At 54.7% G+C, this 27,309-nt stretch overlaps 1 protein-coding gene across 1 annotated transcript in view; it reads left to right on the top strand.

Annotated features, from left to right (window-relative positions):
• pepd (peptidase D) overlaps positions 1-27,309 on the top strand; it is a 203,994-nt gene that overhangs the window by 131,513 nt on the left and 45,172 nt on the right. The window lies entirely within an intron of this gene.

Below are 27,309 nucleotides of genomic sequence, written 5' to 3'. Positions count from 1 at the left end.
CGTGCGGGTGTCTGTGTACACGTGCGGGTGTCTGTGTGTACACGTGCGGCTGTCTGTGTGTACACGTGCGGGTGTCTGTGTACACATGCGGGTGCCTGTGTGTACACGTGCGGCTGTCTGTGTGTACACGTGCGGGTGTCTGTGTGTACACATGCGGGTGTCTGTGTGTACACGTGCGGGTGTCTGTGTGTGCACGTGCGGGTGTCTGTGTGTACACGTGCGGGTGTCTGTGTGTACACGTGCGGGTGTCTGTGTGTACACGTGCGGGTGTCTGTGTGTGCACGGGCGGGTGTCTGTGTGTGCACGGGCGGGTGTCTGTGTGTGCACGTGCGGGTGTCTGTGTGTACACGTGCGGGTGTCTGTGTGTACACGTGCGGGTGTCTGTGTACACGTGCGGGTGTCTGTGTGTGCACGGGCGGGTGTCTGTGTGTGCACGGGCGGGTGTCTGTGTGTGCACGGGCGGGTGTCTGTGTGTGCACGGGCGGGTGTCTGTGTGTGCACGTGCGGGTGTCTGTGTGTACACGTGCGGGTGTCTGTGTGTGCACGGGCGGGTGTCTGTGTGTGCACGGGCGGGTGTCTGTGTGTGCACGGGCGGGTGTCTGTGTGTGCACAGGCGGGTGTCTGTGTGTACACGTGCGGGTGTCTGTGTGTGCACGGGCGGGTGTCTGTGTGTGCACGGGCGGGTGTCTGTGTGTGCACAGGCGGGTGTCTGTGTGTGCACAGGCGGGTGTCTGTGTGTGCATGGACGGGTGTCTGTGTACACGTGCGGGTGTCTGTGTGTGCATGGACGGGTGTCTGTGTGCACGGGCGGGTGTCTGTGTACACGTGCGGGTGTCTGTGTGTGCACAGGCGGGTGTCTGTGTGTGCACAGGCGGGTGTCTGTGTGTGCACAGGCGGGTGTCTGTGTGTGCACAGGCGGGTGTCTGTGTGTGCACAGGCGGGTGTCTGTGTGTGCACAGGCGGGTGTCTGTGTGTGCACAGGCGGGTGTCTGTGTGTACACGTGCGGGTGTCTGTGTGTACACGTGCGGGTGTCTGTGTGTGCACAGGCGGGTGTCTGTGTGTGCACAGGCGGGTGTCTGTGTGTGCACGGGCGGGTGTCTGTGTGTGCACGGGCGGGTGTCTGTGTGTGCACAGGCGGGTGTCTGTGTGTGCACAGGCGGGTGTCTGTGTGTACACGTGCGGGTGTCTGTGTGTGCACGGGCGGGTGTCTGTGTACACGTGCGGGTGTCTGTGTGTACACGTGCGGGTGTCTGTGTGTGCACAGGCGGGTGTCTGTGTACACGTGCGGGTGTCTGTGTGTGCACGGGCGGGTGTCTGTGTGTACACGGGTGGGTGTCTGTGTGTACACGTGCGGGTGTCTGTGTGTGCACGGGTGGGTGTCTGTGTGTACACGTGCGGGTGTCTGTGTGTACACGTGCGGGTGTCTGTGTACACGTGCGGGTGTCTGTGTGTGCACAGGCGGGTGTCTGTGTACACGTGCGGGTGTCTGTGTGTGCACGGGCGGGTGTCTGTGTGTACACGGGTGGGTGTCTGTGTGTACACGTGCGGGTGTCTGTGTGTGCACGGGCGGGTGTCTGTGTGTACACGGGCGGGTGTCTGTGTGTGCACGGGCGGGTGTCTGTGTGTGCACGGGCGGGTGTCTGTGTGTACACGGGTGGGTGTCTGTGTGTACACGGGTGGGTGTCTGTGTGTACACGTGCGGGTGTCTGTGTGTGCACGGGCGGGTGTCTGTGTGTACACGGGCGCGTCTGCATGCTTGCGACTTCAAAGGGAAGAAGTGGGTGGTGAAGTGTTTGCGAGGTGGAAAAGACCAGTGGGTGGTGAGGGTGAGAGCAGCTGCTCTCAGTGCTGAGACCCAAGAGGATGAGAGTGCTGGAGGCAGGGTGTCTGAATATTCTCACACCAGCAGTGGATAGATGGGAGTCAGGGGGTACCGGAGAGGGGAGGAGGTGTGGAATTGAAGCCACAATCAGATTAGCTTTGATCTTATTAAATAATTCTGTGCGTGGCCACATATTCAGAACAGCATCAGAGAGAACAGCCAAAACAGCCCTTCAATAGACACCCCCAGGGAAGAGAAAGGCAGGCAGGCCAGAGACAGCGTGGTGTCGGGCTGTGATTGTCGGGCGGAGTGAGGGGTGAGGCCTCATGGAGCGAGTCACAACATGTGGCTAAAGACAGAGAAGGAGGCTGGAGCTCCCAGCAGCCTTATGCCCCCCAGTGGAGAAAGAGGATAAGCAGAAAGTTAGTAAGTGGCAGAAAGGTGGCACAGTGGTTAGCGCTGCTGCCTCACAGCGCCAGGGATCCGGGTTCGATTCCCGGCTTGGGTCACTGTCTGTGCAAAGTCTGCACGTTCGAGTTCGGGTTCGAAAGATGTGCTGGTTAGGTGGATTGGCCATGCTAAATTCTCCCTCAGTGTACCCAAACAGGTGCTGGAGTGTGGCGACTAGGGGATTTTCACAGTAACTTCAGTGCAGTGTCAATGTAAGCCTACTTGCGACACTAATAAATAAACTTTAAACTTTAGGGTAGGCTTGAAGGCCCGAATGCCTGCTGTGGCTGTGTGGCAGTATGTTTGAGTGAAGGCAGCCAAAGCAAGGAGAGGTCAGAGGGTCAAAGGCAAGAGGAGAGTTTGAAAGGACTAGGCTGAAGGCAGTGTGGAGTGGAAAGGCAGTGGCAGTGAGTGCTGTGTGTGACCAGTGGCCTGAGGTTTCAGGACAGCAATCCTGTGTGGGTGAGACGGGGTGGGGTGATATTGGGCTGGCCTCAGACTGGCACCAGGACAGTTTGGGAAATGATTCCAGCTTTCTTCACTGTTTGATATGAAGCTGATAAACATGGTGGACTTCTCAATATGATAGGCACTGAACTACTCCGAAATCCACTTCAGTGCCTCAATTACCCTCAACACTCAGCGACCCAGCATCCAACCGCGACCCACCCCCTCCAATCCCTACCCCACCCTCTCCCCCAATTCCTCACCCACCTTCTTCACCTGTTCTTTGATCCCTTCTCTCCAGGGCGGCAAGGTGCCATAGTGGTTAGCACTGTTGCGTCACAGTGCCAGGGACCCGGGTTCGATTCCCGGCTCGGTCACTCTCTGTGTGGAGCCTGCACGTTCTCCCCGTATCTGCGTGGGTTTCCTCCGGGTGCTCCGGTTTCCTCCCACAGTCCGAAAGATGTGCTGGTTCGGTTAGGTGGATTGGCCATGCTAAATTCTCCCTCAGTGTACCCGAACAGGCGCTGGAGTGTGGCGACGAGGGGATTTTCACAGTAACTTCATTGCAGCGTTAATGTAAACCTGCTCGTGACACAATAAATAAACTTTAAAAAACCGTTAAAACTTGCCTTTTGGTCACATTGACAGCCTGTGCTTTAATCTTTCTGGATAATTATTTCACAACTTCACTCACCCTCAGCCTCCCTGTCTATTCCTCGCCCGCTCCTTGTTCCTAGGGAACAAATCTCTTTTGCTTTATTTTCACAATTCTCTTTACAGTCTTGAAAATGTCGAGTATTTCATCTCAAGAACTCTTTCCAACGAAAACATTCCCAGTTCCTGTTTTCGGTACAATACAGACTAGTATCTTGCTGAATGATATTTCTTTAGAACTTGATACTGACTCTCTGAGGTAAAGGTACAGTTGCTGAGAGCAGCTGAAGAATTGATTGTGTAACGATAGCGAGGGCATGGGTTCAAACCCCAACAAAGAGCTTTTCAAAATCTGGAAATTAACAATCTGGTGTCAGGAAAAGTGACCGTGAAGATATTGGATTTGATTTGATTTATTGTTGTCACACGTATTAACATACAGTGAAAAGTATTGTTTCTTGTGCGCTACACAGACAAAGCATACCGTTCATAGAGAAGGAAAGGAGAGAGTGCAGAATGTGGTGTTACAGTCATAGCTAGGGTGTAGAGAAAGATCAACTTAATGCGAGGTCGGTCCATTCAAAAGTCTGACAGCAGCAGGGAAGAAGCTGTTCTTGAGTCGGTTGGTACGTGACCTCAGACTTTTGTATCTTTTTCCCGACGGAAGATGGTGGAAGAGAGAATGTCCGGGGTGCGTGGAGTCCTTGATTACACTGGCTGCTTTTCCGAGGCAGCGGGAAGTGTAGACAGAGTCAATGGATGGGAGGCTGGTTTAAGTGATGGACTGGGCTACATTCACGACCCTTTGTAGTTTCTTGCGGTCTTGGAACAGAGTAGGAGCCTGAACTGGTTCCTGAATGCCCTTGAAGCGGGGAGTGCCGCACTGCCAGCGAGCCAGTGGCGGGGGGAATGCCACGCTGCCAGTGATGCAGTGGTGGGGGGAATGCCACGCTGCCAGTGATGCAGTGGCGGGGGGAATGCCGCACTGCCAGTGAGCCAGTGGCGGGGGGAATGCTGCACTGCCAGTGAGCCAGTGGCGGGGGGAATGCTGCACTGCCAGTGAGCCAGTGGCGGGGGGGAATGCCATGCTGCCAGCGAGGCAGTGGCGGGGGGGAGTGCCGCACTGCCAGAGAGCCAGTGGCGGCGGGGGGAGTGCCGCACTGCCAGTGAACCAGTGGCGCCGGGAGGAGTGCCTCACTGCCAGTGGGCCAGTGGCGGGGGTGGGGAGTGCAGCACTGCCAGTGAGCCAGTGACGGGGGGGAGTGCTGCACTGCCAGTGAGCCAGTGGCGGGGGGAGTGCCACGCTGCCAGCGAGGCAGTGCCGAGGGAGCATGCAGGAGTATTGGTGTGAGTGAGGGTGTATTAGTGATTGGAGGATGTGCGGGAGGTAATTAGTCGAGGAGGGTGTGGGGTAGGTGAGCAAGGATATGTGTGGGGTATTAGAGCCAAAAGAGGTTTACAGCATGGAAACAGGCCCTTCAGCCCAACTTGTCCAGGCCACCCTTTTTTTTAATCACTAAGCTAATCCCAATTAGCCCAATCCGTGGGCGGCACGGTAGCACAGTGGTTAGCACTGCTGCTTCACAGCTCCAGGGACCTGGGTTCGATTCCCGGCTTGGGTCACTGTCTGTGTGGAGTTTGCACATTCTCCTCGTGTCTGCGTGGGTTTCCTCCGGGTGCTCCGGTTTCCTCCCACAGTCCAAAGATGTGCGGGTTAGGTTGATTGGCCATGCTAAAATTGCCCTTAGTGTCCTGAGATGCGTAGGTTAGAGGGATTAGTGGGTAAAATCTGTAGGGATATGGGGGTAGGGCCTGGGTGGGATTGTGGTCGGTGCAGACTCGGTGGGCCGAATGGCCTCTTTCTGTACTGTAGGGTTTCTATGATTCTATGATTCAATTGCCTGCATTTGGCCCATATCCCTCTATACCCATCGTACCCATATAACTGTCGAGAGGTATTTTAAAAGACAAAATTGTACCCGCCTCTACTACTACCTCTGGCAGCTTGTTCCAGACACTCACCACCCTCTGTGTGAAACAATTGCCCCTCTGGACACTTTTATATCTCTCCCCTCTCACCTTAACCTTCTAGTTTTAGACTCCCCTACCTTTGGGAAAAGATGTTGACGATGGTTCTTTCAAGCTGGAATTGAACCAGCGACCGAAGACCCTCTGACAGTGCGGCACTCCCTCAGTACTGACTCTCTGACAGTGCAGCACTCCCTCAGCACTGACCCTCTGACAGTGCAGCACTCCCTCAGTACTGACTCTCTGACAGTGCGGCACTCCCTCAGTACTGACCCTCTGACAGTGCAGCACTCCCTCAGCACTGACCCTCTGACAGTGCAGCACTCCCTCAGTACTGACTCTCTGACAGTGCAGCACTCCCTCAGCACTGACCCTCTGACAGTGCAGCACTCCCTCAGTACTGACCCTCTGACAGTGCGGCACTCCCTCAGCACTGACCCTCTGACAGTGCGGCACTCCCTTAGTACTGACCCACTGACAGTGCGGCACTCCCTCAGTACTGACCCTCTGACAGTGAGGCACTCCCTCAGCACTGACTCTCTGACAGTGCGGCACTCCCTCAGTACAGACCCTCTGACAGTGCGGCACTCCCTCAGTACTGACCCTCTGACAGTACAGCACTCCCTCCGCACTGACCCTCTGACAGTGCAGCACTCCCTCAGTACTGACCCTCTGACAGTGCGATACTCCCTCAGCACTGACCCTCTGACAGTGCGGCACTCCCACTGTACTAACCTTCTGACAGTACAGCACTCCCTCAGTACTGACTCTCTGACAGTGCAGCACTCCCTCAGGACTGACCCTCTGAAAGTGCGGCACTCCCTCAGTACTGACCCTCTGACAGTGCGGCACTCCCTCTGTACTGACCCTCTAACAGTGCGGCACTCCCTCAGCACTGACCCTCTGACAGTGCGGCACTCCCTCAGCACTGACCCTCTGACAGTGCGGCACTCCCTCAGCACTGACCCTCTGACAGTGCGGCACTCCCTCAGCACTGACCCTCTGACCGTGCAGCACTCCCTCAGTACTGACCCTCTGACAGTGCGGCACTCCCTCAGCACTGACCCTCTGACAGTGCGGCACTCCCTCAGCACTGACCCTCTGACAGTGCGGCACTCCCTCAGTACTGACCCTCTGACAGCGCGGCACTCCCTCAGCACTGACCCTCTGACAGTGCGGCACTCCCTCAGCACTGACCCTCTGACAGTGCGGCACTCCCTCAGTACTGACCCTCTGACAGCGCGGCACTCCCTCAGTACTGACCCATATGTGGAGGGTATTGTTGTGTGGGGGAGGGGGGTGGTTATTGTGTGTGTGGGGGCTATTGTGTGGGGGGATGTTGTGTGTGTGTGGGGGGTATTGTTGTGTGGGGGGGAGGGTACTGTGTGTATGTGGGGGTATTGTTGTGTGGGGGGCGTTATTTGTGTGTGTGTGGGGGGGTATTGTGTGTATGTGGGGGGGGTAATGTGTGTGTGTGTGGTGGGTATTGTATGGGGGCGTTATGTGTGTGTGTGTGGGGGGGTATTGTGTGTGGGAGGGGTTATTGTGTGTATGTAGGGAGGGTAATGTGTGTGTGTGGGGGATATTGTGTGGGGGGTTATGTGTGTGTGTAGGGGTGGGTATTGTGTGGGGGGTTATATGTGGGTGTGGGGTAATGTGTGGGGAGTTGTGTGTGTGTGTGGGGGGTATTGTGTGGGGGCGTTATGTGTGTGTGTGTGTGGGGGGGTATTGTGTGGGGGGTTATGTGTGTTTGGGGGGTATTGTGTGGGGGGTTATGTGTGTGGGGGGGGTATTGTGTGGGGGTTTATGTGTGTGTGTGCGGGGGGTTATGTGTGTTTGGGGGGTATTGTGTGGGGGGTTATGTGTGGGGGGTTATATGTGTGTGTGGGGTATTGTGTGGAGGGTTATGTATGTGTGTGTGTGGGGGGTATTGTGTGGGGGCATTATGTGTGTGTGTGTTTGTGGGGGGGGTATTGTGTGGGGGGTTATGTGTGTGTGTGCGGGGGGTTATGTGTGTTTGGGGGGTATTGTGTGGGGGGTTATGTGTGGGGGGTTATATGTGTGTGTGGGGTATTGTGTGGGGCGTTATGTATGTGTGTGTGTGGGGGGTATTGTGTGGGGGCATTATGTGTGTGTGTGTTTGTGGGGGGGGTATTGTGTGGGGGGTTATGTGTGTGTGTGCGGGGGGTTATGTGTGTTTGGGGGGTATTGTGTGGGGGGTTATGTGTGGGGGGTTATGTGTGTGTGTGTGTGGGGGGGTATTGTGTGGGGGGTTATGTGTGTTGTGTGTGTGTGTGGGGGGTTATGTGTGTGGGGTATGGCAGCTGTGAGCGAGGGTGTGCGTGACTGCGAGAATCCAGAAATCTGGTGGCAATTCCTGAGTGATTTTCATTTTGAAACCATGTTCAGCCCGTTTGCCTTTCATTTTGCTGATTGCTATCTGCAGTTATCAGTTTGCTATCAGCCCTGCCTCAGGACTCTGCTGTGTTTACTGCTTCAGTTTGCATTCTTAATCGCACTCTGAGATCTCTGCGTGTGATTGATGAGTGATTCAGGGTTCTATCTGTAACCCTGCACTGTCTGAATTCTCACCGTTTCCTCACAGTTTGGGATTTATATCTGTCAGCTCGCTGAGTTTACCACATGCTTCAACTCACAGCCGTGATTGGCAGTAAAATCTCATCTAATGCTCCACAGGAAGTGCTCCGTCACTGGGAATGTTGTCCCTCGGCTGTGATATAAACCGAGGTCCCCTTTCTCTCTCTCGGGTGAATGTGAAAAGTACGAGGAAAGAGCTTCAGCCTGGTGTCCTGCTCAGTATCTGTCTTTTTACCAACATCACTGAAACAGCTTTTCACATTAACACCTTGCTGCCTGTGGGAGCTCGTTAGTGCTAATCAGACCAGCCGTGATCTTACTGAATGGGAGAGAAGGCTTGAGGGGCCGAGTGGCCTCCTCCTGCTCCTATTGTTCTGTTTGTAAATGCACTGTCACGTTTCCTACATCACAGCAGTGACTGTTCCTTCAGGGTCACCTCAGCAGCTGTACAGCACCTTGCAATGTCTGAGAGTGTGAGAGGCTCATTACAAACTGATTTTCTTTCTGTAATACCTTTCCTGCTGACATGCGCCATTCCACTTTACAGTACGGTGATACAGTGGTTCGCACTGCCGCTCACAGCGCCAGGGACCCGGGTACGATTCCCGGGGGCACGGTGATACAGTGGTTCGCACTGCCGCTCACAGCGCCAGGGACCCGGGTACGATTCCCGGGGGCACGGTGATACAGTGGTTCGCACTGCCGCTCACAGCGCCAGGGACCCGGGTACGATTCCCGGGGGCACGGTGATACAGTGGTTCGCACTGCCGCTCACAGCGCCAGGGACCCGGGTACGATTCCCGGGGGCACGGTGGTACAGTGGTTAGCACTGCTCCCTCACAGCGCCAGGGACCCGGGTACGATTCCCGGGGGCACGGTGACACAGTGGTTAGCACTGCTCCCTCACAGCGCCAGGGACCCGGGTACGATTCCCGGGGGCACGGTGGTACAGTGGTTAGCGCTGCTGCCTCACAACGCCAGGGACCCGGGTACGATTCCCGGGGGCACGGTGACACAGTGGTTAGCGCTGCTCCCTCACAGCGCCAGGGGCCCGGGTACGATTCCCGGGGGCACGGTGACACAGTGGTTAACGCTGCTGCCTCACAGCGCCAGGGACCCGGGTACGATTCCCGGGGGCACGGTGGTACAGTGGTTAGCACTGCTGCCTCACAGCGCCAGGGACCCGGGTTCGATTCCCAGGGGCACGGTGGTACAGTGGTTAGCACTGCCGCTCACAGCGCCAGGGACCCGGGTACGATTCCCGGGGGCACGGGGGTACAGTGGTTAGCACTGCCGCTCACAGCGCCAGGGACCCGGGTACGATTCCCGGCCTTGGGTTACTGTCTGTGCGGAGTCTGCACATTCTCCCCGTGTCTGTGGGTTTCCTCCGGGTGCTCCGGTTTCCTCCCACAGTCTGAAAGATGTGCGGGTTAGGTGGATTGGCCATGCTAAACTGCCCCTTAGTGTCAGGTGGACTAGCTACGGTAAATGCATGGGGTTATGGGGATAGGGCCTGGGTGGGATTCTGGTCAGTGCAGACTCGATGGGCTGAATGGTCTCCCTCTGCTCTGCAGGATTCTATAATTATGAACAAAGAACAAAGAAAATTACAGCACAGGAACAGGCCCTTCGGCCCCTCCAAGCCTGCACCGACCATGCTGCCCGACTGAACTAAAACCCCCTACCCTTCCAGGGACCATATCCCTCTATTCCCATTCTATTCATGTATTTGTCCAGACTCTCCTTAAAAGTCACTCCCGTATCCGCTTCCACTACCTCCCCCCGGCAATGAGTTCCAGGCACCCACCACCCTCTGTGTAAAAAATCTGCCTCGTCCATCTCCTTTAAACCTTGCCCCTCGCACCTTAAACCTATGCCCTTACTGTGAAAGTTTTGCTTTGGCAGCCCACCTGCCAGTGAGGCGATAGTTTGAGTCCCAGCAGTGAATTCTGGTAAACATTGCTAAACATCAGCCCCACTCTGGCCCAATAGTCTATTAAACTGCAGCAGCTGTTACATAGCAAGATTCCACACACAGCACGTAAGGCCTGGAAGCAGCTTTTTATTTATTTATTTGTCACAAGTAAAGCTTACATTAACACTGCAATGAAATTACTGTGAAAACCCCCTAGTCACCACACTCTGGTGCCTGTTCAGTTACACTGAGGGAGAGTTTAGCATGGCCAATGCACCAAACCAGCACGTCTTTCGGACTGTGGGAGGAAACCGGAGCACCCGGAGGAAACCCACACAGACACGGGGAGAATGTGCAGACTCCGCACAGACAGTGACCCAAGCTGGGAATTGAACCCGGGTCCCTGACGCTGTGAGGCAGCAGTGCTAACCCACTGTGGCACCGTGCCATTTTACTGATGGTGTTTGAGAGTGTAATATTGGCCAGGGTAGCAGGCGGATTCCCCGCTCCTCTTCCTGTGTGAGTCTCCAGTCCTGCTTGAACCATCTGAACTGAGTGACCAGGAGGTGCAGTTGTTAACCAGTGATTGCGCTGCAAAGCGCCCAGGGGGAATGGTCAGACAAGGACAAGAACAGACTCGGTTAACTCGACATGGGGACATACTGGTTAATATTCACTGGCCGGTTTGTCACTAACTGAGCCCTGCTTCGCTGCCTAACCTGCTTTGCCTCTGAGCCCTGCAGCGCTTCAAATTTAAAACTCATATCCATGCTTCCCAGTCCTTCCGTAGCCCCAGCTCTCCCTGTGTGCTGCAGTGAGCAGCTGTCTCCCTTCGAGAGTTAGAACATTGTCGGTTTGAGTCCCTCCAGAGATTTGAGTCCAAAAATCTAAGCTGCGACTCCAGCGCCGTACCCGGGGAGTGCTGCACTGCCACAGGTGGAGATGTGGAAGTGAGCACAGCTGGGGGTAATTGGCACTATTGTGCAGAAGAGCAGATGTAATATCCCCCAGTGTCCTGGCTAATGTTCCTCCCTCAATTAACATCACAAAAGCAGATCATCCATCGAGACGAAGGGTCATCCAGACTCGAAACGTTGGCTCTATTCTCTCTCCACAGATGCTGTCTGGACCTGCTGAGATTTTCCTGAATTTTTGGTTTTTGTTTCAGATTCCAGCATCCACAGTATTTTGCTTCTGTCTTTTAATCTGTGTAACCCACTCCGGTCTGCATCCCTCTGAGATCTCTGCAATTCCCAGATCCTGGTCTGACACACATTCCTGATTTTATTGCTGTCCTGGCGGCCTAGGCTTTAAGTTCTGCAATTCCCTCCCAAAACATTTCCACCCTCTGGTCCTTTAAGACACTGTTTAAAACCCATCTGTGTGACCGAGCTTTCGGTCCCTTCTCCCAACTCTTTGTGTCTCACTGTCAGGTGATTGGGTTTGATTTACTATTGTCATATGTATTACCATGCAGTGAAAAGTATTGTTTCTTGCGCACTAGACAAAACATACCGTTCATAGAGAAGGAAACGAGAGAGTGCAGAATGTAGTGTTACAGTTATAGCTAGGGTGTAGCGAAAGATCAACTTAATGCACGGTAAATCCATTCAAAAGTCTGACAGCAGCAGGGAAGAAGCTGTTCTTGAGTCGGTCGGTCCGTGACCTCAGACTTTTGTATCTTTTTCCCGACGGAAAAAAGTGGAAGAGAGAATGTCCGGAGTGGGTGGGGTCCCTAATTATGCTGGCTGCTGTTCCGAGGCAGCGGGAAGTGTAGACAGAGTCAGTGAGTGGGAGGCTGGTTTGCGTGATGGACTGGGCTTTGTGTTTTTGATAACAACACCTATGAAACGCCCTGAGATGATTTGCGATGTGGCAGTCCGAGTGCTGTATAAGGTGGTTTTGTTTTGGGTCAGTCAGTCTGTGCTGTGAATATATTGCTGGCCATGAGGTGGCAGTGTTGTATTGCAGGCAGAGCTGTGAGGCAGGAATCAGCCTCTGGGACTTGGAGTAAAGCTGCTGCTCCCTCCCCTGGTCACTTCACTGTTTCCTGGTGCATGGTACCTCAGACCTAAATCCCACCTTTCTCCACCCCTGGGGAGAAGCAGCTGCCACTGAGGGTGATGTGAAGATGCTGCAGTTCACAGTGGGAGAGGGTCCCACACTGTCTCACTGCCACCAGGGCTCCTATGGACTGGGATCCTGCCATGATGCACATTATCAGCGTGATGTACACTATACCTCCCCGACTCCCCCCCTCCACTGCGCCCCTGCCACTGATACCCCCCTCCGCACCCTCTTCCGCACCCCACCCCACACCCCCCTCCGCACCCCCCCCCCCCCGCACCCCCCTCCTGTCCACCTCTCTCCGCACCCCCCCCCCGCACCCCCCTCCTGCCCACCCCCCTCCGCACACCCCCCCCCGCACCCCCCTCCTGCCCACCCCCCCCCCGCACCCCCCTCCTGCCCACCCCCCTCCGCACACACACCCCCCCCACACCCCCCTCCTGCCCACCCCCCTCCACACCCCCCTCACAGCAGAGAGCAGGATTGCAGCCTCACAGCTTCTTGGTCCTGTCACACTGCACTGGAACTATCCAAATATGGGGGAGGGGTAACTGATGGAGCGGGAAGGGGGAGTGGGGGAGGCGGGTGGGGAGGGGGTATCTGAGTCCGTGGGGGAGAGGAAGTGGTATGGGGGGGGGGCAGTGCTGAGGCGAACCTGAAGTCTGATCTTGTGTGGAATCTGGGCCAGGGGGGTGCGGAGGGGGGTGCGGAGGGGGATGCGGAGGGGGGTGCGGAGGGGGATGTGGAGGGGGGTGCGGAGGGGGATGCGGAGGGGGGTGCGGAGGGGGATGCGGAGGGGGATGCGGAGGGGGGTGCGGAGGGGGATGCGGAGGGGGGTGCGGAGGGGGATGCGGAGGGGGGTGCGGAGGGGGATGCGGAGGGAGGTGTGGAGGGGGGTGCGGAGGGGGGTGCGGAGGGGGATGCGGAGGGGGGTGCGGAGGGGGGTGCGGAGGGGGGTGCGGAGGGGGGTGCGGAGGGGGGTGCGGAGGGGGATGCGGAGGGGGGTGCGGAGGGGGGTGCGGAGGGGGGTGCGGAGGGGGGTGCGGAGGGAGGTGCGGAGGGGGGTGCGGAGGGGGGTGCGGAGGGGGGTGCGGAGGGGGCCAGATTGTGATTCCTCTGTCGAGAGACAGCGGTGACTGGCTGTTGTCACAGGATATTAGTTAAATACAGCCGCAGGATAATGAGTGCACAAAGCTTCAGACTGAGCACAGGTCAGAGCTCAGCAAGTTATCTGAACCCAGAGACCGTCAGAGACACCCCGACAGAGACCGTCAGAGACACCCCGACAGAGACCGTCAGAGACACCCCGACAGAGACCGTCAGAGACACCCCGACAGAGACCGTCAGAGACACCCCGACAGAGACCGTCAGAGACACCCCGACAGAGACCGTCAGAGACACCCCGACAGAGACCGTCAGAGACACCCCGACAGAGACCGTCAGAGACGCCCTGACAGAGACCGTCAGAGACACCCCGACAGAGACCATCAGAGACACCCTGACACAGACCGTCAGAGACACGCTGACAGAGACCGTCAGAGACGCCCCGACAGAGACCGTCAGAGACGCCCTGACAGAGACCGTCAGAGACGCCCTGACAGAGACCGTCAGAGACGCCCTGACAGAGACCGTCAGAGACGCCCCGACAGAGACCGTCAGAGACGCCCCGACAGAGACCGTCAGAGACACCCCGACAGAGACCGTCAGAGACGCCCCGACAGAGACCGTCAGAGACACCCCGACAGAGACCGTCAGAGACGCCCCGACAGAGACCGTCAGAGACGCCCCGACAGAGACCGTCAGAGACTCCCCGACAGAGACCGTCAGAGACTCCCCGACAGAGACCGTCAGAGACGCCCCGACAGAGACCGTCAGAGACACCCCGACAGAGACCGTCAGAGACGCCCCGACAGAGACCGTCAGAGACTCCCCGACAGAGACCGTCAGAGACGCCCCGACAGAGACCGTCAGAGACGCCCCGACAGAGACCGTCAGAGACGCCCCGACAGAGACCGTCAGAGACGCCCCGACAGAGACCGTCAGAGACACCCTGACAGAGACCGTCAGAGACGCCCCGACAGAGACCGTCAGAGACGCCCCGACAGAGACCGTCACTCTGATCCTTCATTGATTCAAACACTGGCCATTTTCAAAGCTAGGAACGGTTTCCAGCAGAGAAGGGGTTAACGCTGCGCTGCCTCAGTGCTGACACGAAGGGGTTAACGCTGCGCTGCCTCGGTGCTGACACAAAGGGGTTAACACTGCGCTGTCTCGGTGCTGACACGAAGGGGTTAACACTGCGCTGTCTCGGTGCTGACACGAAGGGGTTAACACTGCGCTGCCTCGGTGCTGAAACAAAGGGGTTAACACTGCGCTGCCTCAGTGCTGACATGAAGGGGTTAACACTGCGCTGCCTCGGTGCTGACATGAAGGGGTTAACGCTGCGCTGCCTCAGTGCTGACATGAAGGGGTTAACGCTGCGCTGCCTCAGTGCTGACATGAAGGGGTTAACACTGCGCTGCCTCGGTGCTGACATGAAGGGGTTAACGCTGCGCTGCCTCAGTGCTGACATGAAGGGGTTAACACTGCGCTGCCTCAGTGCTGACATGAAGGGGTTAACGCTGCGCTGCCTCGGTGCTGACATGAAGGGGTTAACGCTGCTCTGCCTCGGTGCTGACATGAAGGGGTTAACGCTGCGCTGCCTCTGTGCTGACATGAAGGGGTTAACACTGCGCTGCCTCGGTGCTGACATGAAGGGGTTAACGCTGCGCTGCCTCGGTGCTGACACGAAGGGGTTAACACTGCGCTGCCCCGGTGCTGACATGAAGGGGTTAACACTGCACTGCCTCGGTGCTGACATGAAGGGGTTAACGCTGCGCTGTCTCGGTGCTGACATGAAGGGGTTAACACTGCTCTGCCCCGGTGCTGACATGAAGGGGTTAACACTGCGCTGCCCCGGTGCTGACATGAAGGGGTTAACACTGCGCTGCCTCAGTGCTGACACGAAGGGGTTAACACTGCGCTGCCTCGGTGCTGACACAAAGGGGTTAACACTGCGCTGTCTCGGTGCTGACACGAAGGGGTTAACACTGCGCTGTCTCAGTGATGACACGAAAGGGTTAACACTGCGCTGCCTCGGTGCTGACACGAAGGGGTTAACACTGCGCTGCCTCGGTGCTGACACAAAGGGGTTAACGCGGCGCTGCCTCGGTGCTGACACGAAGGGGTTAACACTGCGCTGTCTCGGTGCTGACACAAAGGGGTTAACACTGCGCTGTCTCGGTGCTGACACAAAGGGGTTAATGGTGCGCTGCCTCGGTGCTGACACGAAGGGGTTAACACTGCGCTGTCTCGGTGCTGACACAAAGGGGTTAATTGTGCGCTGCCTCGGTGCTGACACGAAGGGGTTAACACTGCGCTGTCTCGGTGCTGACACAAAGGGGTTAACGCTGCGCTGCCCCGGTGCTGACACAAAGGGGTTAACGCTGCGCTGCCTCGGTGCTGACATGAAGGGGTTAACACTGCGCTGTCTCGGTGCTGACATGAAGGGGTTAACACTGCGCTGCCTCGGTGCTGACACAAAGGGGTTAACGCTGCGCTGCCCCGGTGCTGACACAAAGGGGTTAACGCTGCGCTGCCTCGGTGCTGACATGAAGGGGTTAACACTGCGCTGTCTCGGTGCTGACATGAAGGGGTTAACGCTGCGCTGTCTCGGTGCTGACACGAAGGGGTTAACACTGCGCTGTCTCGGTGCTGACACAAAGGGGTTAACACTGCGCTGTCTCGGTGCTGACACAAAGGGGTTAATGGTGCGCTGCCTCGGTGCTGACACGAAGGGGTTAACACTGCGCTGTCTCGGTGCTGACACAAAGGGGTTAATTGTGCGCTGCCTCGGTGCTGACACGAAGGGGTTAACACTGCGCTGTCTCGGTGCTGACACAAAGGGGTTAACGCTGCGCTGCCCCGGTGCTGACACAAAGGGGTTAACGCTGCGCTGCCTCGGTGCTGACATGAAGGGGTTAACACTGCGCTGTCTCGGTGCTGACATGAAGGGGTTAACACTGCGCTGCCTCGGTGCTGACACAAAGGGGTTAACGCTGCGCTGCCCCGGTGCTGACACAAAGGGGTTAACGCTGCGCTGCCTCGGTGCTGACATGAAGGGGTTAACACTGCGCTGTCTCGGTGCTGACATGAAGGGGTTAACGCTGCGCTGTCTCGGTGCTGACACGAAGGGGTTAACACTGCGCTGTCTCGGTGCTGACACAAAGGGGTTAACGCTGCGCTGTCTCGGTGCTGACATGAAGGGGTTAACGCTGCGCTGACTCGGTGCTGACACAAAGGGGTTAACGCTGCGCTGTCTCGGTGCTGACATGAAGGGGTTAACGCTGCGCTGTCTCGGTGCTGACACAAAGGGGTTAACACTGCGCTGTCTCGGTGCTGACACAAAGGGGTTAACGCTGCGCTGTCTCGGTGCTGACACAAAGGGGTTAACGCTGCGCTGTCTCGGTGCTGACATGAAGGGGTTAACGCTGCGCTGTCTCGGTGCTGACACAAAGGGGTTAACGCTGCGCTGTCTCGGTGCTGACATGAAGGGGTTAACGCTGCGCTGTCTCGGTGCTGACACAAAGGGGTTAACGCTGCGCTGTCTCGGTGCTGACACAAAGGGGTTAACGCTGCGCTGTCTCGGTGCTGACATGAAGGGGTTAACGCTGCGCTGTCTCGGTGCTGACACAAAGGGGTTAACGCTGCGCTGTCTCGGTGCTGACATGAAGGGGTTAACGCTGCGCTGTCGCGGTGCTGACATGAAGGGGTTAACGCTGCGCTGTCTCGGTGCTGACACAAAGGGGTTAACACTGCGCTGCCTCGGTGCTGACATGAAGGGGTTAACGCTGCGCTGCCTCGGTGCTGACACGAAGGGGTTAACACTGCGCTGCCCCGGTGCTGACACGAAGGGGTTAACGCTGCGCTGCCTCGGTGCTGACATGAAGGGGTTAACACTGCGCTGTCTCGGTGCTGACATGAAGGGGTTAACGCTGCGCTGCCCCGGTGCTGACATGAAGGGGTTAACGCTGCGCTGCCTCGGTGCTGACATGAAGGGGTTAACACTGCGCTGTCTCGGTGCTGACATGAAGGGGTTAACGCTGCGCTGCCCCGGTGCTGACCTGTGGTTACTGGCAGTTTTGGTTAATGACGCTGCCACTCCAGCTCCGCCACATTCCGACCTCCGTGATTAGCAACAAGAAGCAAGGAGGGAGCCCTCAGTGAGGCAGAAAGCCTCCCTCCTGCTGATTGCTTCCATTACCGGGGCTTGGGCTGACTCAGGGATGAATCCTGCTCTGATCCAGGTGTAAGCAGAGTGTTGGATCATTCTCTGTTGGGAATTGGAATGTGAAGCGTCAGTAATGTATCAGCAGGTTTCTGGCTGTTCCCTGAAGGCAAGGGAGGTTGTTGAGATCCAGGCCGGACCTGGGGGAGTTGTTATCAGTGGGTTTGGTGTTTGGGATAGGGTAATGTGATCGTGCAGGTATGCCCCAGCACAAGGACACCGCTCAGGGAGTGCAACCCAATGGCCTCACACTCTGCGGAGAATCCAATATCCCAGCAGCCCTTTCAGTCAGTCCCCATCCCCTCCCCGCCATTGACCGGAATAGCGTCCCTGGGCACCCCTGGGTTCACAGAGTGGTTCAGGACACTCGAGCTGTGACATGTTTTAACAATCCTTTGTTACATCCTCCCCTACACTTCAATCAATACAAGAAACCGGGCTCTGTTAGGGAGATCTGATAGGCTGGAGGCAACGGCCGAGTGGTATTACCGCTGGACTATTAATCCAGAAACTCAGCGAATGTTCTGGGGACCTGGGTTCGAATCCCACCACTACTAGACAGTCAATATCTTTTCCCAAAGGTAGACGAGTCTAAAACTAGAGGGCATAGGTTTAAGGTGAGAGGGGAGAGATACAAAGGGGCACTTTTTTCACACAGAGGGTGGTGAGTGTCTGGAACAAGCTGCCAGAGGCAGTAGTAGAGGCGGGTACAATTTTGTCTGAGACAATTACATGGGTACGATGGATATAGAGGGATATGGGCCAAATGCGGGCAATTGGGACTAGCTTAGGGATTTTTAAAAAAAGGGCGGCATGGACAAGTTGGGCCGAAGGGCCTGTCTCCATGCTGTAAACCTCTATGACTCTATGACAGATGGTGAAATTTGAATTCAATAAAATATATCTGGAATTAAGAATCGAGTGATGACCATGAAACCATTGTCGATTGTCAGAAAACCCATCTGGTTCACTAGAACATAGAACAGTACAGCACAGAACAGGCCCTTCGGCCCACGATGTTGTGCCGAGCTTTATCTGAAACCAAGATCAAGCTATCCCACTCCCTATCATCCTGGTGTGCTCCATGTGCCTATCCAATAACCGCTTAAATGTTCCTAAAGTGTCTGACTCCACTATCACTGCAGGCAGTCCATTCCACACCCCAACCACTCTCTGCGTAAAGAACCTACCTCTGATATCCTTCCTATATCTCCCACCACGAACACTATAGTTATGCCCCCTTGTAATAGCTCCATCCACCCAAGGAAATAGTCTTTGAACGTTCACTCTATCTATTCCCTTCATCCTTTTATAAACCTCTATTAAGTCTCCCCTCAACCTCCTCTGCTCCAGAGAGAACAGCCCTAGCTCCCTCAACCTTTCCTCATAAGACCTACCCTCCAAACCAGGCAGCATCCTGGTAAATCTCCTCTGCACTCTTTCCAGCACTTCCACATCCTTCTTATAGTGAGGTGACCAGAACTGCACACAATATTCCAAATGTGGTCTCACCAAGGTCCTGTACAGTTGCAGCATAACCCCACGGCTCTTAAACTCCAACCCCCTGTTAATAAAAGCTAACACACTATAGGCCTTCTTCACAGCTCTATCGACTTGAGTGGCAACCTTCAGAGATCTGTGGATATGGACCCCAAGATCTCTCTGTTCCTCCACAGTCTTCAGAACCTTACCTTTGACCCTGTAATCCACATTTAAATTTGTCCTACCAAAATGAATCACCTCACATTTATCAGGGTTAAACGCCATCTGCCATTTTTCAGCCCAGCTTTGCATCCTATCTATGTCTCTTTGCAGTCTACAACAGCCCTCCACCTCATCCACTATTCCACCAATCTTGGTGTCATCAGCAAATTTACTGATCCACCCTTCAGCCCCCTCCTCTAAGTCATTAATAAAAATCACAAATAGCAGAGGACCAAGCACTGATCCCTGTGGCACTCCGCTAGCAACCTGCCTCCAGTCCGAAAATTTTCCATCGACCACCACCCTCTGTCTTCGATCAGATAGCCAGTTACCTATCCAATCAGCCAACTTTCCCTCTGTCCCACACCTCCTTACTTTCATCATAAGCCGACCATGGGGGACCTTATCAAACGCCTTACTAAAATCCATGTATATGACATCAACTGCCCTACCTTCATCAACACACTTAGTTACCTCCTCAAAAAATTCAATCAAATTTGTGAGGCATGACTTGCCCTTCACGAATCCGGGCTGACTATCCCGGATTAATCCACATCTTTCTAAATGGTCGTAAATCCCATCTCTAAGGACCTTTTCCATCAATTTACCAACCACCGAAGTAAGACTAACCGGCCTATAATTACCAGGGTCATTCCTATTCCCTTTCTTAAACAGAGGAACAACATTCGCCATTCTCCAGTTCTCTGGCACCATCCCTGTGGACGGTGAGGACCCAAAGATCAAAGCCATAGGCTCTGCAATCTCATCCCTTGCCTCCCAAAGAATCCTAGGATACATTTCATCAGGCCCAGGGGACTTATCGACCTTCAATTTATTCAAAACTGCTAGTACATCCTCCAAACATCTACTTCCTCCAGCCTATTAGCCTGTAACACCTTCTCTTCCTCAAAAACATGGCCCCTCTCTTTGGTAAACACTGAAGAAAAGTATTCATTCATCACCTCTCCTATCTCTACTGACTCCATACACAAGTTCCCACTGCTGTCCTTGACCGGCCCTAACCTCACCCTGGTCATTCTTTTATTCCTCACATAAGAGTAAAAAGCCTTGGGCTTTTCCTTGATCCGACCCGCCGAGGACTTCTCATGCCCCCTCCTAGCTCTCCTAAGCCCCTTTTTCAGCTCATTCCTTGCTAACTTGTAACCCTCAATCGAGCCATCTGAACCTTGTTTCCTCATCCCTACATAAGCTTCCCTCTTCCTTTTTACAAGACATTCCACCTCTTTTGTGAACCATGGTTCCCTCACTCGGCCATTTCCTCCCTGCCTGACAGGGACATACCTATCAAGGACACCCAGTATTTGTTCCTTGAAAAAGTTCCACTTTTCATTAGTGCCTTTCCCTGACAGTTTCTGTTCCCATCTTATGCCCCCTAATTCTTGCCTAATCGCATCATAATTACCTCTCCCCCAATTATAAACCTTGCCCTGCCGTACGGCCCTATCCCTCTCCATTGCAATAATGAAAGACACTGAATTGTGGTCACTATCTCCAAAGTGCTCTCCCACAACCAAATCTAACACTTGGCCCGTTTCATTTCCCAGTACCAAGTCCAATGTGGCTCCACCTTTTGTCGGCCTATCCACATATTGTGTCAGGAAACCCTCCTGCACACACTGTACAAAAACTGCCCCATCCGAACTATTCGACCTACAAAGGTTCCAATCAGTATTTGGAAAGTTAAAGTCCCCCATGACAACTACCCTGTGACCCCCAAGGACTAATGTCCTTTAGGGAAGGAAATCTGCCGTCCTTACCCGGTCTGGCCTACATGTGACTCCAGAGCCACAGCAATGTGGTTGACTCTTAACTACCCTCCAAGGGCAACTAGGGATGGGCAATAAATGCTGGCCCAGCCAGCGACACCCATGCCCCACGAATGAATAAAGAAATGATTCTGCTGATTGCTTCACAGTGCAGAGGGAGTGCCACACTTTCAGAGGCGCTATCTTTGAGCTGAGATGTTAAACCAAGGCCTCGGTCTGCTCTCTCGGGTAGAGGCACGAGATCCCACGGGAACTGTTTAAAGAATGACAAGGGACTGGTCATCGGGCGACACAGATTTAGCAAACTGCCCCCGTGGGAGGGGTTTCTGTGCTGTAAATGTTGATTTGGAACAAGCTCCCTGAGGGTGGTGGAAGCAGATTGAACAGGACATTTCAAAAGGGAAGTGGACACTTAGAAAGGAGAAATTTGCAGGGAAATGGGGAAAACCAGTACAGGCCAGGTGGGCTGAATGGCCTTCTGTGCTGTATGATCCTGAGAGCAGCAAAATTCTCCATCAATTTATCCCTCAGCCAACATTATAAACCGGATTATCTGGTCGCCATCACATTACTGTGGGAGCTTGCTTTGCACACATTCACTGCTGGGTTTTTATGATAGTAATTACACTTTAAGAGTACTTTTCTTGATTGAAAAGCACTTTGGGACATCCTAAGGTCATAAAAGGCACTAAATAATGGGTCTTCTTGCCAGTGGCAGGCTGTGGCGAGTGGGGTCCCACAGGGATCAGTGCGTCTGGGGCTCCAGTTATTCACTATATACATCAATGATTTGGATCTTAGAACCAGATGTAATATTTCCAAATTTGTTGATGACACAAAACTTGTTGAGAATGTGAGTGGCGAGGAAGGTGTCAAGAGGATTCAGGGTGATTTAGACAAGTTGAGTGAGTGGATAAATACATGGCAGGTTCAGCATAATGTGGATAAATGTGAAGTTATCCACTTCAGTAAGAGAAACAGAGTGGCAGAGTATTGTTTAAATGGTGATAGATTGAGAAATGTTGATGTACTGGTGTATTAGGACACCCAGGGAGAGAGGGGGAGTGGGGAGGTGGGAGGGGGGAGGCGGGGGGGGGGGGGGAGAGGGAGGAGGGAGGGAGGGAGGGAGGGGGAGAGGGGGGAGGGAGGGAGGGGGAGTGGGGTGTGAATGGAGCCCTGGGTGTCCTAATGCACCAGTCGCTGACAGCAAGCAGCAGGGACAGCAAGCAGTTAGGGAGGCAAATGGTACGTTGGTCTTCATTGCAAGAGGAACGAGCACAGGAGCAAGAATATCTTACTGCAGCTGTACAGAGTCTTGGTGAGACTACAGCTGGAGTATTGTGTGCAGTTTTGGTCTCCTTATCTATGGAGGAAGTGTCATAAAGGTTCACCAGACTGATTCCTGTGATGGCAGGATTGTTGTATGAGGAGAGATTGGGTCGACTAGGTTTGTATTTGCTGGAGTTTAGAAGAATGAGGGGATCTCATCAAATGTATAAAATTCTGACAGGGCTGGACAGACAGGATGTTGTTTCCTCTGGCTGGGGGAGGAGGGGTTCTAGAACAAGGGGTCACAGTCTCAGGATACGGGTAGGCTATTTAGGACTGAGATGAAGAGGAATTTCTTCACTCGGAGGGTGGCGAACCTGTGGAATTCTCCACCACAGAAAGCTGTGGAGGCAAAATGGCTAAATTTAATATATTTAAGAAGGAAATAGATAGATTTCTAGACTCTTAACGATGTCAGGGGTATGGAGAGAGCGCTGGAGTATGGCATTGAGATAGAGAATCAGCCATGGTCACAATGAATGGCAGAGCAGGCTCGAAGGGCCTCCTGTGTTTTCCTATAAATGCAAGTTACCTCTTCAACTCCAGTGTTGTGCCTGGGCACTGTGAAGTTATTGAAGCGTTGCTTCTACAACCTGCGTGAACTGCTGCACTGGGAAGCAGGACGTCCCTGTGAAGTGGGGACATTCCAACAGCTCTGTCCAGTGGGAGCCCTGCCTGCCTGAGGTCCCACCTTCGCTGGGAGGTGCGTAAAAATGCCGAGGTGGGTTTGTGTCTGTCAGACAGACTGAAATTGATTACCTTTCCAGGGCTCCATTCACACCCCACTCCCCCTCCCTCCCTCCTCCCCCTCCCCCTCCCTCCCTCCTCCCCCTCCCTCCCTCCTCCCCCTCCCCCTCCCTCCCCCCTCCCCCTCCCCCTCCCCCTCCCTCCCCCCTCCCCCTCCCTCCCCCCTCCCCCCACCCCCTCCCGCCTCCCGCCTCCCCCTCCCGCCTCCCCCCACCCCCTCCCGCCTCCCCCCTCCCGCCTCCCCCCTCCCGCCTCCCCCCACCCCCTCCCGCCTCCCCCCTCCCGCCTCCCCCCTCCCGCCTCCCCACTCCCCCTCCCCCCTCCTGCCTCCCACCTCCCCTTCCCTCTCCCTCCCTCCTCCCTCCCCCCTCCCCCTCCCGCCTCCCTCCCCCTCCCTCCCCCCTCCCCCTCCCGCCTCCCTCCCCCTCCCTCCCCCCTCCCCCTCCCTCCCCTGCCCCTGTCCCACCAGTTCCACAGTTTGAATCCAGTTGGAGTGTTGTGACATAAACAATGCCAGGTTGTAAATGAAGATAAAGTTGCTTCTTCCGCTGGGCTGTCTCTAAACAGAGAGAGGTTGTTCTGAATATTTAAGAGTTAATGGATCAGTTGGAATGTTAATAATTCAGGTTATTCAGAGACCCGAGTGATGACGTGTGCAGCAGTTAGGATTGAAAGGTCAGTCTCGGTAATCCTGTGCTTTGCTGTGAAGGCATTGGCAGAGATCCCACCGTCTTGGAGCTGAATCACGATGTGACTCGATATGGAGAATTCTCCCAGAAACCCAGAGTCTATGGTTCTGACCTACTTGCAGCTGGTATCAAGGTGCTCTCAGCTGCTATCTGTACAGTGAGTTTCACTGAGCTGTGAGTCACACTGTGTTCACACAACAAGATGGTCGAGGGGGCAGGGAGGACGGAACTGTCAGCCTCCATTTGACAATTCTCTGCCTTGTTTCAAAGCTGCCCACGACCCCAGCCGTCCCTCTCTGTGTTAAACCCCTCCAATATCTTCATTCCAGATGTTTTATTGAGTTTAAATTCCACCAGATGCTGTGGTGAGATTGGAACCGGGGTCCCCAGGGTGTTACCCTGGCTCTCTGTGTGACTGGTCCAGCGATAATAACACCACCCCCTTCCACATGGTTATAGCAAATAAGAGCAGCCATAGGCCTTTGGGCCTCTCAAGCCTGTGCTGCCATCCAGTAAGATCATTGGCTGGTCGCATTGTGCCCTCGACTCCGCAGCCTGCCTGCAACCAATCATCCTTGTCTAACGCTGGCTGGGATATGCTCAGTGACCCAGCTCTCCATGGAAGAGAATTCCAAACACTGACAACCTTCTGGGAGAAGAAATTCCTCCTCCTCCAATCCTGCTGCTCATTAACCAACAGGGACTTTAGTGGGAATTGTAAATGCTAAAGACCCCAAACATGCTGCAATAAACTGAACCTCACTTGGGGTCCAAGTCAAAGGGGCTGGAGCATAAGGTGGAAGAAGCGATGCTTCATTTACACAAAGCCTTGGTCAGGCGCCACCTGGAGCAAGTGTGTTCAATTCTGGACATCACATCTCTGAGGGAGGGCCCCTGTGAGAGGGCCTCTGAGGGAGGGTCTCTGAGGGAGGGTCTCTGAGGGAGGGCCCTGTGAGAGGGCCCTGTGAGAGGGCCCCTGAGGGAGGGTCTCTGAGGGAGGGTCTCTGAGGGAGGGTCTCTGAGGGAGGGCCCTGTGAGAGGGCCCCTGAGGGAGGGCCCTGTGAGAGGGCCTCTGAGGGAGGGCCCCTGAGGAAGGGCGCCTGAGGGAAGGTCTCTCAGGGAGGGTCTCTCAGGGAGCACTGTGCAGGATTACACTCAGGTTTTAAAGGTTAAATTTTGAGAACAGGTTGCATTGGCTAAACTTGTTACCAATTGGAGAAGGTGATAAGGAAGTTTGGCCACACTTATAAAGGAGTTTGGTTTGAGCACAGCAAGACTGTGCAGTTCTGGTCACCTTTTCAAGATAACAAGGTACAGATAAGCAAGACAGAGAGAAATGATTCTCACTAGAACGAAGCGCATTGTCTAAAAATTAAATCCAAATCTTACACAGATCAGCTGGAATGATTTGCTGACATTGATGCTGAGTCAATTGTTACTTGTAATAAGAGAGTGGTAGACTTTCATTGTCCAAAGATATTAATGAAATGGGGTGGGGTTATATAAACTCCTCCCCAACCCCGCCTCTGTAATCGCTCCTCCCTCCCCATCTGTAATCTCCCCACTCTCCCACACCCTCTGTAATCTCCCCATTCTCCCCCTTCTGTAATCTCCCCACTCTCCTCCCCCCCCCTCTGTAATCTCCCCACTCCCCCCTCTGTAATCTCCCCACTCCCCCCTCTGTAATCTCCCCAATCTCCTCCCCCCCCCCTCTGTAATCTCCCCACTCCCCCCCTCTGTAATCTCCCCACTCTCCACCCTCCCCATCTGTAATCTCCCCACTCTCCCACACCGTCTGCAATCTCCCCACTCTCCCCCCCTCTGTAATCTCCCCATTCTCCCCCTTCTGTAATCTCCCCAATCTCCTCCCCCCCTCTGTAATCTCCCCACTCCCCCCCTCTGTAATCTCCTCAATCTCCTCCCCCCCTCTGTAATCTCCCCACTCCCCCCCTCTGTAATCTCCCCACTCTCCTCCCTCTGTAATCTCCCCACTCTCCCCCCTCTGTAATCTCCCCAATCTCCTCCCCCCCCTCTGTAATCTCCCCAATCTCCTCCCCCCCCTCTGTAATCTCCCCAATCTCCTCCCCCCCCTCTCCCCCCTCTGTAATCTCCCCACTCTCTCTCCCCCAAATCTCCCTCCCTCTATCTCTCCCTCTTTCCCCGCTGCCTTTTCCTCTTCCACTGTCCATTCCATTCCTTTGCTGCCAGTTTTTGCCTGCGTGCTCTCCCTCCTTTCTATCTCAGTGAGATTGCAGTCCAGGGGCCACGTGGATTCGCTGACCTTTGCCAGGATGATAGTGAGCTGGATGTGGCTCCTACATCCTCACAGTTTGCTCAGTGTTAAGACCCAGGCCGGAAAAGCCAAGGTGTTTTGTGGAGTTAGCGAGACCCGATGTTGATTTTGGCATTGGGGTGAGTGGAAGGTGTTTCACTCCAGGTGTGATTCGAGTGACCCACTGGGAAGCTTCTCTTAAAGGCACTGTATCGTCACACTCGGGTATCTCTGTGACTCTCTATCCAGTTGAAGGAGATTGCACAGGTCAGGTCAGTTAGAATTTGAATATTGTCTCCTTTCCTGCCCCAGCAAGTTTCAGTACTTTCAGCAAAGAGGAGAAGAGTTACAGGAACAAACTGGCACCCAGATCAACTCTAGAAATGTGTGAGGAGCTTGAGACAGAAGATGAGCAGAACACACAGACATTCAGAGCAGCAGCAGAATCATCTGCAGCCAATACTCTGTATCTAACCCCGTGCTGTACCTGTCCTGGGAGTGTTTGATGGGGACAGTGTAGAGGGAGCTTTACCCTGTATCTAACCCCGTGCTGTACCTGTCCTGGGAGTGTTTGATGGAGACAGTGTAGAGGGAGCTTTACTCTGTATCTAACCCCGTGCTGTACCTGTCCTGGGAGTGTTTGATGGGGGACAGTGTAGAGGGAGCTTTACTCTGTATCTAACCCCGTGCTGTACCTGTCCTGGGAGTGTTTGATGGGGACAGTGTAGAGGGAGCTTTACTCTGTATCTAACCCCGTGCTGTACCTGTCCTGGGAGTGTTTGATGGGGACAGTGTGGAGGGAGCTTTACTCTGTATCTAACCCCGTGCTGTACCTGTCCTGGGAGTGTTTGATGGGGACAGTGTAGAGGGAGCTTTACTCTGTATCTAACCCCGTGCTGTACCTGTCCTGGGAGTGTTTGATGGGGTCAGTGCAGAGAGAGCTTTACTCTGTATCTAACCCCGTGCTGTTCCTGTCCTGGGAGTGTTTGATGGGGTCAGTGCAGAGAGAGCTTTACTCTGTATCTAACCCCGTGCTGTACCTGTCCTGGGAGTGTTTGATGGGGACAGTGAAGAGGGAGCTTTACTCTCTATCTAACCCCGTGCTGTACCTGTCCTGGGAGAGTTTGATGGAGACAGTGTAGAGGGAGCTTTACTCTGTATCTAACCGCGTGCTGTACCTGTCCTGGGAGTGTTTGATGGGGGACAGTGTAGAGGGAGCTTTACTCTGTATCTAACCGCGTGCTGCACCTGTCCTGGGAGTGTTTGATGGGGTCAGTGTAGAGGGAGCTTTACTCTGTATCTAACCCCGTGCTGCACCTGTCCTGGGAGTGTTTGATGGGGACAGTGAAGAGGGAGCTTTACTCTCTATCTAACCCTGTGCTGTACCTGTCCTGGGAGAGTTTGATGGGGTCAGTGTAGAGGGAGCTTTACTCTGTATCTAACCGCGTGCTGCACCTGTCCTGGGAGTGTTTG

This window comes from Mustelus asterias, chromosome 4, assembly GCF_964213995.1.
Source record: "Mustelus asterias chromosome 4, sMusAst1.hap1.1, whole genome shotgun sequence".
NCBI classification, from domain to species: domain Eukaryota; kingdom Metazoa; phylum Chordata; class Chondrichthyes; order Carcharhiniformes; family Triakidae; genus Mustelus; species Mustelus asterias.
The sequence above is the reverse complement of the archived record's forward strand: the minus strand, read 5'-3'. Positions and strand labels throughout refer to the sequence as shown.